This window comes from Pristis pectinata, chromosome 17, assembly GCF_009764475.1.
Source record: "Pristis pectinata isolate sPriPec2 chromosome 17, sPriPec2.1.pri, whole genome shotgun sequence".
NCBI lineage: Eukaryota > Metazoa > Chordata > Chondrichthyes > Rhinopristiformes > Pristidae > Pristis > Pristis pectinata.
The window spans coordinates 20,716,808-20,731,541 of NC_067421.1; the positions used below are offsets into that span (position 1 = coordinate 20,716,808).

Sequence of the window (14,734 nt, forward strand, 5' to 3'; positions counted from 1 at the left end):
AATGTTTTGAGGCTCATTCTGGGATGGACAAGACTGAAGTTGAGGAGAAAAGTAACGTTAAATGATTAGCTTTCTATTTTATGAAAATTGATCCACAGAAATTGAAAGCAAGTTTTTTTTGACTACACAGATCAAACAGCTCTTTTTGTTTATTTTTAAAAACAAAGTAGATTCTTTTCATTAAAGTTGATTTTTGCATCTCTGGGCATACAGTTTTGGATGGAGGTAAAATTGGCTTTGATGTTTGTGGGTCACAGTGAAAAGATTGGTTTGCCAACATCCTTGTGCTGTGAGTGAAGTAAATGCTAAAAATCATCATGATAATTTTGGGATAAGCCAGGTTTTGTAAAGTCAGCAATCATAAGAGTTGAGAATGACTTCGAAATCTGATTTATTAGGCTACAATACAAATACGATGACTATTGCTTCTTGTCCTATGTATCTATGTATATAGACTATGTATCTTCTTCATACATCAGATATCTGCAAATAACGTCTTCAACCCAGATAAGTGTGAAGTGGTTCATTTTGGTAGGTCAAATATGATGGCAAAATATAGCATTAATGGTAAGACTCTTGGCAGTGTGGAGGATCAGAGGGACCTTGGGGTCCGAGTCCATAGGATGCTCAAAGCAGCTGCACAGGTTGACTCTGTGGTTAAGAAGGCATACAGTGTATTGTCCTTCATCAATCGTGGAACTGAAATTAGGAGCTGAGAGGTAATGTTGCAGCTATATAGGACCCTGGTCAGACCCCAATTGGAAGACTGTGCTCAGTTCTGGTCACCTCACTACAGAAAGGATGTGGAAGCCATAGAAAGGGAGAAAGGGTGCAGAGGAGATTAACAAGGATGTTGCCTGGATTGGGGAGCATGCCTTATGAGAACAGGTTGGGTGAACTTGGCCTTTTCTCCTTGGAGTGACAGAGGATGAGAAGTGACCTGATAGAGGTGTATAAGATGATAAGAGGCATTGATCATGTGGATAGTCAGAGGCTTTTTCCCAGGGCTGAAATGGTTGCCACAAGAGGACACAGGTTTAAGGTGCTGGGGAGTAGGTACAGAGATGTCAGGGGTAAGTTTTTTTTTACTCGGAGTGGTGAGTGTGTGGGATGGGCTACCAGCAACGGTGGTGGAGGCAGATACAACAGGGTCCTTTAAGAGACTTTTGGATAGGTACATGGAGCTTAGAAAAATAATGGGCTATGGGTAAGCCTAGTAATTTCTAAGGTAGGAACATGTTTGGCACAACTTTGTGGGCCGAAGGGCCTGTATTGTGCTGTAGGTTTTCTATGTTTCTAACACATCACAGTATAACTTCATTTTGCACCATTTCATTTTTTCAGTTGATCTAATCCAGCAATAGAGTTCAATCCTGACTTCTGGTGCTGTCTGTGTGGAGTTTGTATGTTCTCCCTATGACTGTGTGTTTCCTCCAGTTGCTCTGGTGTTCCCCACGTCTCAGATTTACTAGTTGGCATTTAGTCAGTTACAATCAGTGTGGGTGGTATGAGAGTTCTTGTGCATTTGAAAAAGAATAGGTTACACAGAAATAAGTGGGGCAATGTGATTGCTAATATTTTTCTGATAGCCAACACAGACTCTTGGCCAAATAATGTCCTGTGTTGTGAGTAATGTGAGAAATAGCATTTGTGTATGGAGCCTGTTTTTTGTTTTGCTGGTTATTTAAAAAAACCCTTTATAAAAATTCAACTGCAAAAGAACAGATGTTTTCAGTATTGTTTCTATTTTTCAAAGACTAGCTTGAGGGTGAGAATCTATTGCATGTTAATTCTGCATCTCCAAATCTAGCTTGTGATTTCAAGGGATTTCTTCAATCAGTCTTCTGATCCATTTTAAGATGATATTTGTTTCTGATTCTGCTGTAATTTGTGTTAGTCATTGCCCACTCAATTAGCTGCCTTGTTTAGCACTTCCATTCTTGACCTATGAGTCCACTTTCTTTTTTAAAAAAAAAACCCACAAGAAAAGAAAATAGCAGTCTAAAAGGATTAAGTAATGGGTTACATTTTAGATGAGAAATGGGTTATGAAATACAGAAATGAAGAATGCTTTAATCAGAGTTGATTGGGATAATCTGTAAAAATGAAAAATAACTTTTTTGTATTTTGGTGTAACTTCAGAAACATTCAGTGCATTTTTCTAGCTTTTTGTTTCATCTTGTGTATCCAGTATTTGCAATATTTTTGTGCCATTTCTGCAGATAATAGAATACTGGGAAGGTAACCAGGTGAGGAATTGGGGCCGACTTGAACAGAGATGGAAAGAAGGCTATTATTGTTGGGTAGACTGAGCTAAGAACAGGATGGTGAAATGGAGTGAGAGTAAAGGAAGGATATATTTGGGGAGAGTAGAAAAGCAAGATCAGAAAAAGATATACAGCCAGTCATAAAGATCAAAGAAATAGAAAATCTGAATTTGTATTAAACAGAAATGAGACTTGCAGTTAATACTTTGCTGCCTTACTCCTTGACTCTTGTCTTGGAAATTAATGTGATTGGTATGCATCTAACACTTAGAAATGTACATTACTGAGAAGACTGAGTAATTGGGATGAGTGAGTGATAAGATTGAAATCTGTAGGAAGGATCATCAACCTGAAATTGTAATGCTATTTCTCTGTCTGCAGATTCTGTCTGACGTGCTGAACATCTCCAACATACATGCTTTTAATTACAATTTCTAGCATTTGCAGTATTTTGCATTGGATTCCTTACTAACAAGGGTTTTTTTATGAATAGTCTGTTTTATTGCCAAGAGACGGGTCATAATTTATCCATACTTTTCACAGAGCATTTAAATTGAAGAGTTCATGTTTCAGACACACATTTTCTTACTCTTACTCTCAATTTACTCTTTTATTAGAGGTTGCCTAGAAATTGGATTTCAAGTTATCTTTGTTTGCAGCATCCACACTTGATCAGACGCCATCAAAAAATTGTAACATTGGCTGTAAACAAGTATGCAACAGCATTCATGTGCTTCACACCTAAAAATATGTATTAAATTGTGACCTGAATAAGTTCTTTCAGGGGCATTTCCAGCTTGTCACTTTGCTTCACAGCAAAAGGAGAAAAACTTAAAGATGCACTTTCCTGGCAACCACTCAGCATCAGCATGCATTATGAGTGGTGTGAAGGAGAGAGGCTGGAGAGGGCATGAAGAGAATAACAGACTTCTCTAAAAGAAACACTGTACACCAGTTACACTTAGAATTTCTCATTTATCTGCATTTCAAAGTTGCAAAACAAAAATGACATTGTCTAAAATGTCAAGGTGACCTCAGCAGTATGGCCACGTGCACAGTGCATATAAATGGAAATATGGAAAAATATATAAAGCAAAGATTATCCTCCATGAGGGAAAAACTGGCAGGAATATGAAGATGACCACCTGCACTGGATTACTTTGGGTGCAGTTCTTCATTAGTTCTGCAGGATGGGTTTTCCTCTTTGGTCTGAGCACATTGGGAGAGGTGTAATCTGTCTCCAATGTGTTTTTGAGCTTTGTTAAAATCGACTAGTTGTGAGCTTGAATGGCCTTTTAAAAGGCAACTAAGTGCAGAATTCAATAAATCTTGGGAGCCACTGTTATTTCTGCCAATTCTGATAACATCTATTCACTACCACTTGCTTTTTGCCAGTTATTTCGTATTCACTCAGTCAGAGCCTCATCCTGTGGAATTCAGTTTTAAGACGCTTGTTATTTGGGAACTTTGTCAAAAGTCCAGATATTAGCTGCATTGGGCTAGTTACCTCTTTTCCTGAATGTCAGATGGGATTTGCAAAAGAATTTTTACAGTCTATTATTTACTTTAAAGTTTATTTATGCACTAAGCAATTCAAAGCTCCAATTGGAAATTTTGAATCAGTTGCCACGATGAATCAGAATTCTGGTATTATTGTTCTTTTATTTCATTTATCTTGTTTATTAATTTTGTAATTTTTCTCCAACTAAGGAACCTTAGCCAGAAAGTTGGTAAAATTCTCCAACTGTACTTTGTAGGATATTTTGTGACCTTAAAAAGATGGACTGGGAATTCTTTTAAATGTGTTCTGATAGTTGGCCCTTATACTGAGGAATACTGAGGCAAAACCCTTGGAAAATGAGGATGTTCTGTTCTGTTATCCTTGTCTAGAATCAAGGTAACTTCTGGGCACTAGAGTGTCTTATGAGTCGAATTGTCACTGCTCAAGGCAGACATCACACATGTTGGTCAAAGGATGATTTAGTCATGTTGTTATTCTTTTTCCTTTCCTCTTGAGGGAGGGGAAGTCTTTTGAAGTGGGAGATCCCTCATACAGCATTGCTGCCAGAAAAGTTTCTTCATTTCTTGAACTTTTCAATGTCAGTCTGAAATTTCTGCAGAAATGCTTTAAGGGCAAGACACAAGCAGAAAAAAATGGAAATACTCAGGTCTGCCCAACTTGGCTGTCACAAGGGCAGGAATGGCAGCTGGGTATTCTGGGGTTGAGATGTTTCAAAAGGGACAGGGATTGATGTAGAAGAGGTAGGGGTGTGGTTTTGCTGATCAGGGACAGTACCACAGCAGTAGAAAGGGAGGACATCCTGGAGGGATTGTCTACTGAGTCTGTGTAGGTGGAAGTCAAAAATAGGAAGGGAGCAATCACTCTATTGGGAGTATTCTACAGATCACCCCCCCCCCCCCCCCCATAGCAGCAGAGACGCTGAGGAGCAGAGCGGGAGGCAGATTTTGGAAAGGTGCAAAAGTAACAGGGTTGTTGTCATGGGTGATTTCAACTTCCCTAATATTGATTGGCACCTCCTTAGTATAGAAGGGATAGATGGGGCAGTGTTTGTTAGGAGTGTCCAGGAAGGATTCCTGACACAGTATGTGGACAGGTTGACTAGAGGAGAGGCCATATTAGACCTGGTACTAGGCAATGAACCTGATCAGGTTTCAGATCTCTTGACTGGAGAGCATTTTGGAGACAGTGACCATAACTCCTTGACCTTTACCATAGCCTTGGAGAGGGATAGGAGCAGATGATATGTGAAAGTATTTAATTGGGGGAGGGGAATTATGATGCTGTTAGGCAGGAATTTAGGAGCATAAATTGGGAACAGGTGTTCTTGGGGAAGTGCACAATGGAAATGTGGAGGTTGTTTAGGGAGTACTTGCATGGGGTTCTGGATAGATTTGTCCCAATGAGGCAGGGTAAGGATGGTAAAGTGAAAGAACCATGGTTGACAAGAGAATATCTTGTCAAGAGGAAGAAAGAAGCTTACCAAATGTTTAGAAAGCAAGGATCAGACAGGGCTCTAGAGAGTTAGAAGGTAGCCAGGAGGGAGCTTAAGAATGGACTTAGAGCTAGAAGGGGGCAGTAGAAGGCCTTGGTGAGTAGGATTAAAGAAAACCCCAAGGTGTTCGACACACATGTGAAGAACAATAGGATGACTAGAGTGAGGGTAGGACCGATCAGGGATAAAAGATGAAACGTGTGCCTGGAGTCGGAAGAGGTAGTCTGCTTAATGCATACTTTGCTTCAGTATTCACCAGAAAGAGAGAGAGACTTTTGACATCTGTGAGGATGGCGTACAACAGGCTGATACACTATGGCATGTCGATGTGAGGAAAGAGGATGTGCTGGAACTTTTGGAAAAACATTAGGATAGATAAGTCACTGGGGCCAGATGGGATATATCCAAGGCTATTATGGACAGCAAGGGAAGAGATTGCTGTGCCTTTGGCAATGATCTTTGCATCCTCACTGGCCACAGGAGTAGTGCCAGATGATTGGAGGATGGCAGATGTTGTTCCTTTGTTCAAGAAAGGGAGTAGGGTTAACCCTGGGAATTACAGACTAGTGAGTCTTACTTCAGTAGTGGGCAACTTACTGGAGAAGATCCTTAAAGACAGGATTTATGGGCATTTGGAGAAGCGCAGGCTGATTAGGGACAGTCAACATGGTTTTGTGAGGGGCAGGTTGTGCCTCACGAGCCTGATTGAATTCTTTTGAGGATATGGTAAAGTACATTGAAGGTCGAGCAGTGGATGTGGTGTACGTGGATTTTAGTAAGGCATTTGATAAGGTTCCTCATGGAAGGCTCATTCAGAAAGTCAGGAGGCATGGGATCCAGGGAAACATGGCTGTGTGGATTCATAATTGGTTCACCCATAGAAGACAGAGGATGGTTGTAGATGGAGCGTATTCTGCATGGAGTTTGGTGACCAGTGGTGTTCTGCAGGGATCTGTTCTGGGACCCCTGCTCTGTGTGATTTTCATAAATGACTTGGATGAGGATGTGGAAGAATGAGTTAGTAAGTTTGCAGGTGATACGAAGGTTGGTGGTGATGTGGATAATGCAGAAGGTTGCTGTAGGTTACAACAGGACACCGGATGCAGAGCTGGGCTGAAAAGTGGCAGGTGGAATTCAACCCAGATAAGTGTGAAGTGATGCACTTCGGGAGATCGAATTTGAAGGCAGAATACAAGGTTAATGGCAGGACTCTCAGCAGTGTGGAAGTACAGAGGGATTTTGGATCCACGTCCATGGATCCCTCAAGGTTACCATGCAGGTTGATAGGGTTGTTAAGAAGGCGTATGATGTGTTGGCCTTCATTTGCTGGGGTATTGAGTTCAAGAGCTGTGAGCTAATGTTGCAGCTCTATAAATCTCTGGTTACTCCACACTTGGAGTATTGTGTTCAGTTCTGTTCACCTCATTATAGGAAGCTTTAGAGAGGGTGCAGAGGAGGTTTACCAGGATGCTGCCTGGATTGGAGAGCATGTCTTATGAGGATGGGTTTAGCGAGCAAGGGCTTTTCTCTTTGGACCAAAGGAGAATGAGAGGTGACTTGATAGAGGTGTACAAGATGATAAGAAGCATAGATCGAGTGGGCAGTCAGAGACTTTTTCCCAGGATGAAGAAGAATATGAGGGGGCATAATTTTTAAGGTGATTGGAGGAAGGTATTGGGATGTCAGAGGTAAGTTTTTTTGCACAGAGAGTGGTGGGTGCATGGAATGCACTGCCAGCAGAGGTGGTGGGGGCAGATACATTAGGGACATTTAAGAGACTCTTAGATAGGCACATGAATGATAGAAAAATGCAGGGCTATGTGGGAGGGAAGGGTCAGATAGATTTTAGAGCAAGATAAAGTGTTGGCACGACATCGTGGGTCGAAGGGCCTGTACTGTGCTGTGATATTTTATGTTCCAAAAGACTGAATGTCACAGGTGTTGTTGGTCCTGCAAGAGAGTGTGGTGAAGACCTGTTGATCATAGATGATCTCTTTTGGGAGATGTAATAGGAGATGAATGAACACACCAGGGGAGAGAGAAATGAAACCACCCTGGGAGTGTGGGATGCAGAACACTGCAGCTAATGGAGGCTTGAAATAAAAAGAGAATGCAGATAGTATGCAACATGTTGGGCAGCATGTTTGTGGAGAAAAAAAATGACTTTGACCATTTATCAGACCTGTTGTAGCTGTTGATGGTAACCACATCTGTGTTAATGTCTGGAGTTTGAGGAGCTCTGGCTGAAAGTTGATGAGCTGGAATTTGTGATGCACCAGGGAGGAGGAGGGTTACCTGGGCACTGTTCCATGAGAAAGTCGCACATTTTAGATTAGTTACTGCAGAATTGGTCTGCAAGTGAGGCAAACATGGAGATCCTGAAGGTAGGTTATAGAAGACCTGGACCTTGCACTTGTTCAGCAGATACAAGGTTCTTGCAACCTTTGTGGATGAGCTGAGACTGCAGGACCGACCATGCACAGTGGCACATGAAACCATTCAAGGGGGGAGTGACAAGGGATGTAATAGTAATGGGGCAATAGTGTTGGGAAATAACTGCTGTTCTCTGGAGCTGCATGTCTCACAAAGGCTGTTGTTTGTCCCTTGCCAGGATAAAGGACATCTCGTTTAGCTGGAGAGGAATTTGGTGGGAGGGCAAAGACACAATTGTCATTGTTTTGGGGGAACCAGTAACATTGATAGGACGTAACAGGAGGCTGAGGAGCTGTGGGCAGCTGTGGTCCAAGTTAAAATATAAAATGACAAGAGTAATAATGTCTGCAAGTTTACATAGGACCAATAAAATCAGAGAGTTCAACACATGACTTAAATGCTGGTATGGAAATAATAGGTTTTTGTTCGTGAGGCACTGATATCAGTACCTGACAAAAAGGAAGCTGTTCTGTTAGGCTTCACTTTAATTGACTTGGACTAGTGTTCTAGTGAATCAAATAACTATGAATGCAGATGACTCTTTCAACTAAATAGTCGTGGAAGAGCTTTTTTTGACAAGGGGAAAATTAAAGAGAAAAGGACAAAGTAATAATCATTGCCCATTTTGCTACCTTGTATTATCAGAATCTGGTAGGAAAGGATGGAGCATACTAACTTGAGGACAATTCCAATTAGTCAGAGCAGGGAAACACAATAAAAAAAAAGACAAAATTGAGGGCTATTTATCTGAATAAATATTTGGAGCAAGTTGGATAAATTAATGGCACAGATAGAAACAAAAATACACATTCTAAAAGCTACTATTGATACATGGCTGAAAGTTGATCATTGTTTGGAATTAAATATCCCTGGATAATTTTAGAAGAGACTGGTAAATGGAAAAGGATGAGTAGCCCTGGTAAATGGAAAAGGATGAGTAGCCCTGATGATAAAGGATTGGATAAAGGAGGTAGAGAGAAAGGTTCTTGGCTTGGAAAACCAAGACATGGAGTTGGTTTGTGTAAAGCTAAAAAAGAACAAAGAGCAGAAACGTTGTTGAGAGTTGTCTGTTTGTCCCTAAGTAGTAATTATAATGAAAGGAATGCTATAATTCAAGAAAATGGAGATGCATGTAACACGGGTATTATGGTATTTCCGGAGTATTTTAATCTGCCTTTTGACTGTTGAGAACCAATGAGGGAACAGGCAACTTCAGAACTTATGCTGTAGAATAAGAAAGGATTAATAATCTGGCAGTTAAAATCTTTTGGCAAAGATTTGTATGTAGATTGAAAGTGATTTTAGTTCAATCTGAAACCAGAGTCTTAAATCTAATCAAAGCAAACCATGAAGGTATAGGGTGTCAGACGGCTGGAGTAGATTGGGAAGTTACATTAAAACGTATGACTGTAAAGAGCAATGGCTACTGTTTTTAAAAAAAAAATTAACACATGGTTCACAGTAAATGGCCTGTTGATTTTATGTGCCTTTCCTAACAAAAAAAGAAGCCTTTTCCTTTGGTTTTGTCAACATTATCAGATCAAACAGTACGCCTGAGGACTGGACACACTTCGGGATTTGGCCAAGGAGGACCAAAATATTGATTAAAAATAAAAGTAGAATATGAGAATAATCTTATTGAGAAACATAAAAACAAACCTTTAAGAAGATGTATGACAGGTGACAGAAGATTTGTAAAAAGGGAAAGATGAGCAAAAGTTAATATGGGTCCCTCAGACTGAGAGGTGAAATTATGTTGAGGAATAAGGAAATGGCAAAGAAATGAAAAGATAATTTGTCTGTCTTCATTGATTATAAATGGTGTATTGGTGTTCTGCATCAAATTCTGACAAGTGGGGTGGGATACAGAAGAGAATAAGGGTAAATACTTCTGTGTGGGATTGTACACTGGTTAATCTGTGGAAGATCATAATTCTGAGTTCTCAAATTCTTTGACAGCTCAGAAATGTGTTAGATTTCTGTTTCCCATTTTGGCACTCTCTGCAAGAAAAGTTTAAAATTGTTGCCAGTTTGTGCAGTGATCCCTATCCCCTGGCAACTTGCTTGAGAATGCCCAAACCTTTTGCAGTCACTTGCTACAGCCAACAGAGGGACCTCTCATTTCATCTGTCTGCAGTAGATTCAAACATCGTTTTCTTTGAAGTGTCAGGAAGCCAAACATTGTGGGCAGCATAATTTTGTTTTGCTTTACATGGCAAGTAAATTGCTTCACTTAGGTTGCTCTGTATCCTAAAATTTGTTCATTGATCAATATTTCTCCTGTTTCAGGACTTTTATTATTTTTGTAAACCTCTCTTGATGTGCAAGTGTAATCTTAATAGGCCTGAACTTTGACAAAATTCAATGTAAAATAGTGGTTTCATTTTAAAGTTAATCCTGAAGTCTTTGTATATTGCTTTAGAAATCAAATTTACATTTAAGGTTCTTCAAGATTTTGTACAGAATTTTAAAAAATAACCTTTTTTGAATGTACTTTAGGTAAAATGGAAGGGCAAAGATCTTTTTGATTGGTTTGCCAAACAATTGGGTTGAGAGAATCCTGTTTTTTTTGGCTTGCATTATGCAGTAAAAGACACAGTTGCATGGTTGAAAATGGATAAAAAAAAGGTACTTTGCATAATGTCGTATTTTTATGTATTGAAATGTTTTTGAAAAATGATTGTACAGGTTAAAAAAAATCAAGGATTAACCTCTATTAGGTTATGGAACACGATGTTTCCAATGAAGAGCCTATGATTTTCTACTTTCTTGCCAGGTTGTACACTGAGAATGCAGCAGAAGAACTGGTACAAGAGATCACCCAGCATTTATTTTTCCTGCAGGTACTAAGATTTATGCAACATTACTTATAATGTCATAGAGCACTACAGTGCAGAAACAGGCCCTTCGGCCCATCTAGTCCATGTCAGCCTAGTTTTCTGCCTAGTCCCATCTACCTTCACCTGGACCATAGCCCTCCATATATCTCTCATTCATGTACCTATTCAAACTTCTCTTAAATGTTACAATTGAACTTGCATCCATCACTTCCACTGGCAGCTCATTCTACACTTGCACCACCCTCTGAGTGAAGAAGTTCCCCCTCAGATTCCCCTTAAATATTTCAGCTTTCACCCTAAACCTATGACCTCTAGTTCTAGTCTTACTCAACCTGAGGGGGGAAAAAGCCTGCAAGAATTCACCTATCTGTGCCCCTCATAATTTTGTATACTTCTGTAAGATCTCGTCTCATTCTCCTGTGCTCCAGGGTATAAAGTCCTAACCTATTCAACCTTTTCCTGTAACTCATGTCCTCAAGTCCCAGCAACATCTATGTAAATTTTCTCTGTACTCTTTCAAGCTTATTGATATCTTTCCTGTAGGTAGATGAGCAGAACTGCACACAATACTGTAAATTTGGCACCTCAAACGTCTTGTACAACTTCAACGTAACATCCCATCTCCTGTACTCAATGCCCTGATTTATGAAGGCCAATGTGCCAATAGCTCCCTTTGCAACCCTGTCAACCTACGATGCCACTGTCAAGGAATTGTGGGTCTGTATTCCCAGGTCCCTTTGTTCTACTGCACACCTCAGTGCCCTACCATTCACTGTGTAAGTCTTACCCTGGTTTGTCCTCCCAAAGTGCATAACCTCACTTGTCTGCATTAAGTTCCATCTGCCATTTTTCAGCCCATTTTCCCAGGTGGCCCAGATTACTTTGCAAGCTTTGGCCTACCTTGCTGTCCACTATGCCCCCATCCACAAATTTGCTGATCCGGTTTACCACATTATCATCTAAATCATTAATATAGATAAACAACAACAGACCTAGCACCGATCCCTGTGGCACACCACTAGTCAGAGGTCTCCAATCAGAGAGATAACCATCTACTACCACTCTTTGGCTTCTCCTAAGCCAATGTTGAATCCAATTGACTACTTCATCCTGAATGCTAAGTGGCTTAACCTTCTGGGGCAGCCTCCCATGCAGGACTTTGTCAAAGGCCTTGCTAAAGACCATGTAGACAACGTCCACTGCCTTCCCTTCATCAATCTTCCTGGTAACCTCCTTGGAAAAACTCTATTAGATTGGTTAGACATGACCTGCCATGAACAAAGCCATGTTGACTATACCTAATCAGACCCTGTCTATCCAAATACTTGTATCCTGTCCATCAGAATACCTTCCAATAATTTACCCACGACTGATGTCAAGCTCACCAGCCTATAATTTCCTGGCTTATTTTTAGAGCCTTTCTCAAACAACGGAACAACATTAGCTATCCTCCAGTCCTCTGGCACCTTACCTGTGGCTAAGGACCTTTTAAGTATCTCTGCCAGGACTCCTGCAACTTCTGCACTAGCCTTCAACAAGGTCCGAGGGAACACTTTGTCAGGCCCTGAGGATCTATCCACCCTAATTTGCCTCAAGACGGCAAACATCTCCTCTTCCATAATCTGGATAATGTTCCATGACCTTACTACTCTTTTTCCTCAGTTCTATGGACTCTGCGTCTGTCTCCTGAGCAAACACACATGCAAAAAATCCATTTAAAATCTCCCCCATCTCTTTTGGCTCCATGCATAGCTGACCACACTGATCTTCAAGAGGACCAATTTTGTCTCTTGCTATCCTTTTGCTCTTAATACAGCTATAAAAACCCTTGGGATTCTCTTTCACCTTGTCTGCCAGAGCAACCTCATGTTCCCTTTTAGCCCTTCTGATTTCTCTCTAAGTCTTCTCTTGCATTTCTTGTATTCCTCAAGCACCCCATTTGATCCTAACTGCCCACATCTGATATGCACCACCTTCTTTTTCTTTACCAGGGCCTCAATATCCCTCAATAACCAAGGTTCCCTAAACCTGTTAGCCTTGTCTTTTATCCTAACAGGAACATACAGATTCTGTATTCTCAGTATTTCACTCTTGAAGGCCTCCCACTTACCAAGCATCTCTTTGCTGGAAAATAACCTATCCCAATCTATGCCTGCCAAATTCCTTCTGATACCATCAAAATTGGCCTTCCTCTGTTTAGAATTTTAACCCTAGGACCAGTCCTATCCTTTTCCATAATTATCTTGAAACTAATGGAATTATGATCACTAGGTTCAAAGTGTTACCCTGCACTCACTTCTGTCACCTGCCCTGTCTCATTGCCTAAGAGGAGATCCAGTATTGCATTCTCTCTAATTGGAACTTTATATATCAATTAAGGAAACTTTCCTGAACACATTTGACAAACCCAGTCCCATCCAATCCTTTTACAGTATGGGGGTCCCAGTCAACATGTGGAAAGTTAAAGTCACCTACTATCACAACTTTGTGTTTCCTGCAACTGTCTGTTATCTCTCTACAAATTTGCTCCTCTAAATCTCGCTGACCATTGGGAGGTCTATAATACAGTCCCATTAACGTGGTCATCCTTTTCTTTTTCCTCAGTTCCACCCAAATTGCCTCAGTAAGAGTCCTCCAGTGTGTCCTCTCTGAGCACTGCCGTGACATTTTCCCTGATGAGTAATGCCACCCCTCCCCCTTTAATACCTCCCTCTCTATCATGTCTAAAACAAGGGAACCCCGGAAGATTGAGCTGCCAGTCCTGCCCCTCCTGCAACAGAGTCTCACTAATGGCTACTACAACATCATTCCACATGCCAATCCATGCTCTAAGTTCATCTACTTTACCTACAATACTCCCTGCATTGAAATAGACACATCTCACAACATTAGTCCCACGTGCTCATCAACCATTCAATTCCTGTCTTTGCTTGTAGGCTTAACATCTACTTTCCCCACAGCCACTCCACTTGCTGTACTGCCACTCTGACCCTGCCCCCCCCCCCCCACAACTCTAGTTTAAACCACCACCCCCCCTCCCCTCCCCCAAGCAGAGCACCACTAGCAAACTTTCCTGTAAGGATATTGGTCCCCCTTCAGTTCAGGTGCAAATTGTCCTGTATGTACAAATCCCACCTGCCCTAGAAGAAAGCCCAATGATCTAAAAATCTGAAGCCCTGCACCATCTGCTTAGCCACATGTTAAACTGTGTTATTTGTTGCCTCACTAGCACATGGCATAGGTACCAATCCTGAGATCACCACCCTGGAGGTCCTGTCTTTTAACTTAGCACCTAACTCCCTGAATTCACTTTGCAGGACCTTGTCAATTTTCCTGCCTATGTCATCGGTACCAATGTGTACCATGACCTCTGGCTGCTCGCCCTCCCCCTTAAGAATGCTATGGACTCAATCCGAGACATCTCTGACCCTGGCACCTGGGAGGCCACATGCCATTCCAGAGTCTCGTTCTCATCCACAGAACCTCCTGTCTGCTCCCCTAACCAATGAATCCCCTATCACTACTGCTTGCTCTTCTTCCTCCCTTCCCTTCTGAGCCACTCTCCGTGCCTGAGACCTGACTGCTGTGGCTTTCCCCTGGTAGGTCATTCTCTCCCGCGCCCCCCCCCCCCCCCCCCCCCAGCATATCTAAAATAATATTGAGGGGAATGGGAATGGCCACAGGGGTACCCTGCACTGACTGCCTATTCCTTTTTTCTCTCTCCTGATGGTCACCCAGCTACCCACCTCCTGCAACGTAGGTGTGACTGCTCCCCTGTAACTCTGGTTTATCAACCCCTCCCAAATGATCTGAAGGTCATCCAGCTCCAGTTCCTTATTGCGGTCAGTAAGGAGTTGCAGCTGGATGTACTTCTACAGATTTCATATGGTAGTGCATTTTGAATATCGTTTTCATTCTTTTTCTTTGAATGCTATAATGTCTAGGTGGATAACAGGAAGAATTATATAAATATACAACTCTCAGGATGTTATGATGTCAAGGGACTAAACCTGAATTCTTCTGACATCTTTTTGTTCCCACTCGAGATTGAGCCTTGCTATAGATAGCTGGATTCTTTCTTCTGTTAAGAGAGCTTTTACTTTGATGTTGTTACAGCTAAGTGCCACCTTTTTGCACAGTTCTGGATTCTGTTACCTTTTCTGTGATCAATGCTTGTACT

At 41.3% G+C, this 14,734-nt stretch overlaps 1 pseudogene; it reads left to right on the forward strand.

The window, feature by feature from the left end:
* LOC127579617 (merlin-like) overlaps nt 1–14,734 on the forward strand; it is a 97,523-nt pseudogene that overhangs the window by 11,815 nt on the left and 70,974 nt on the right.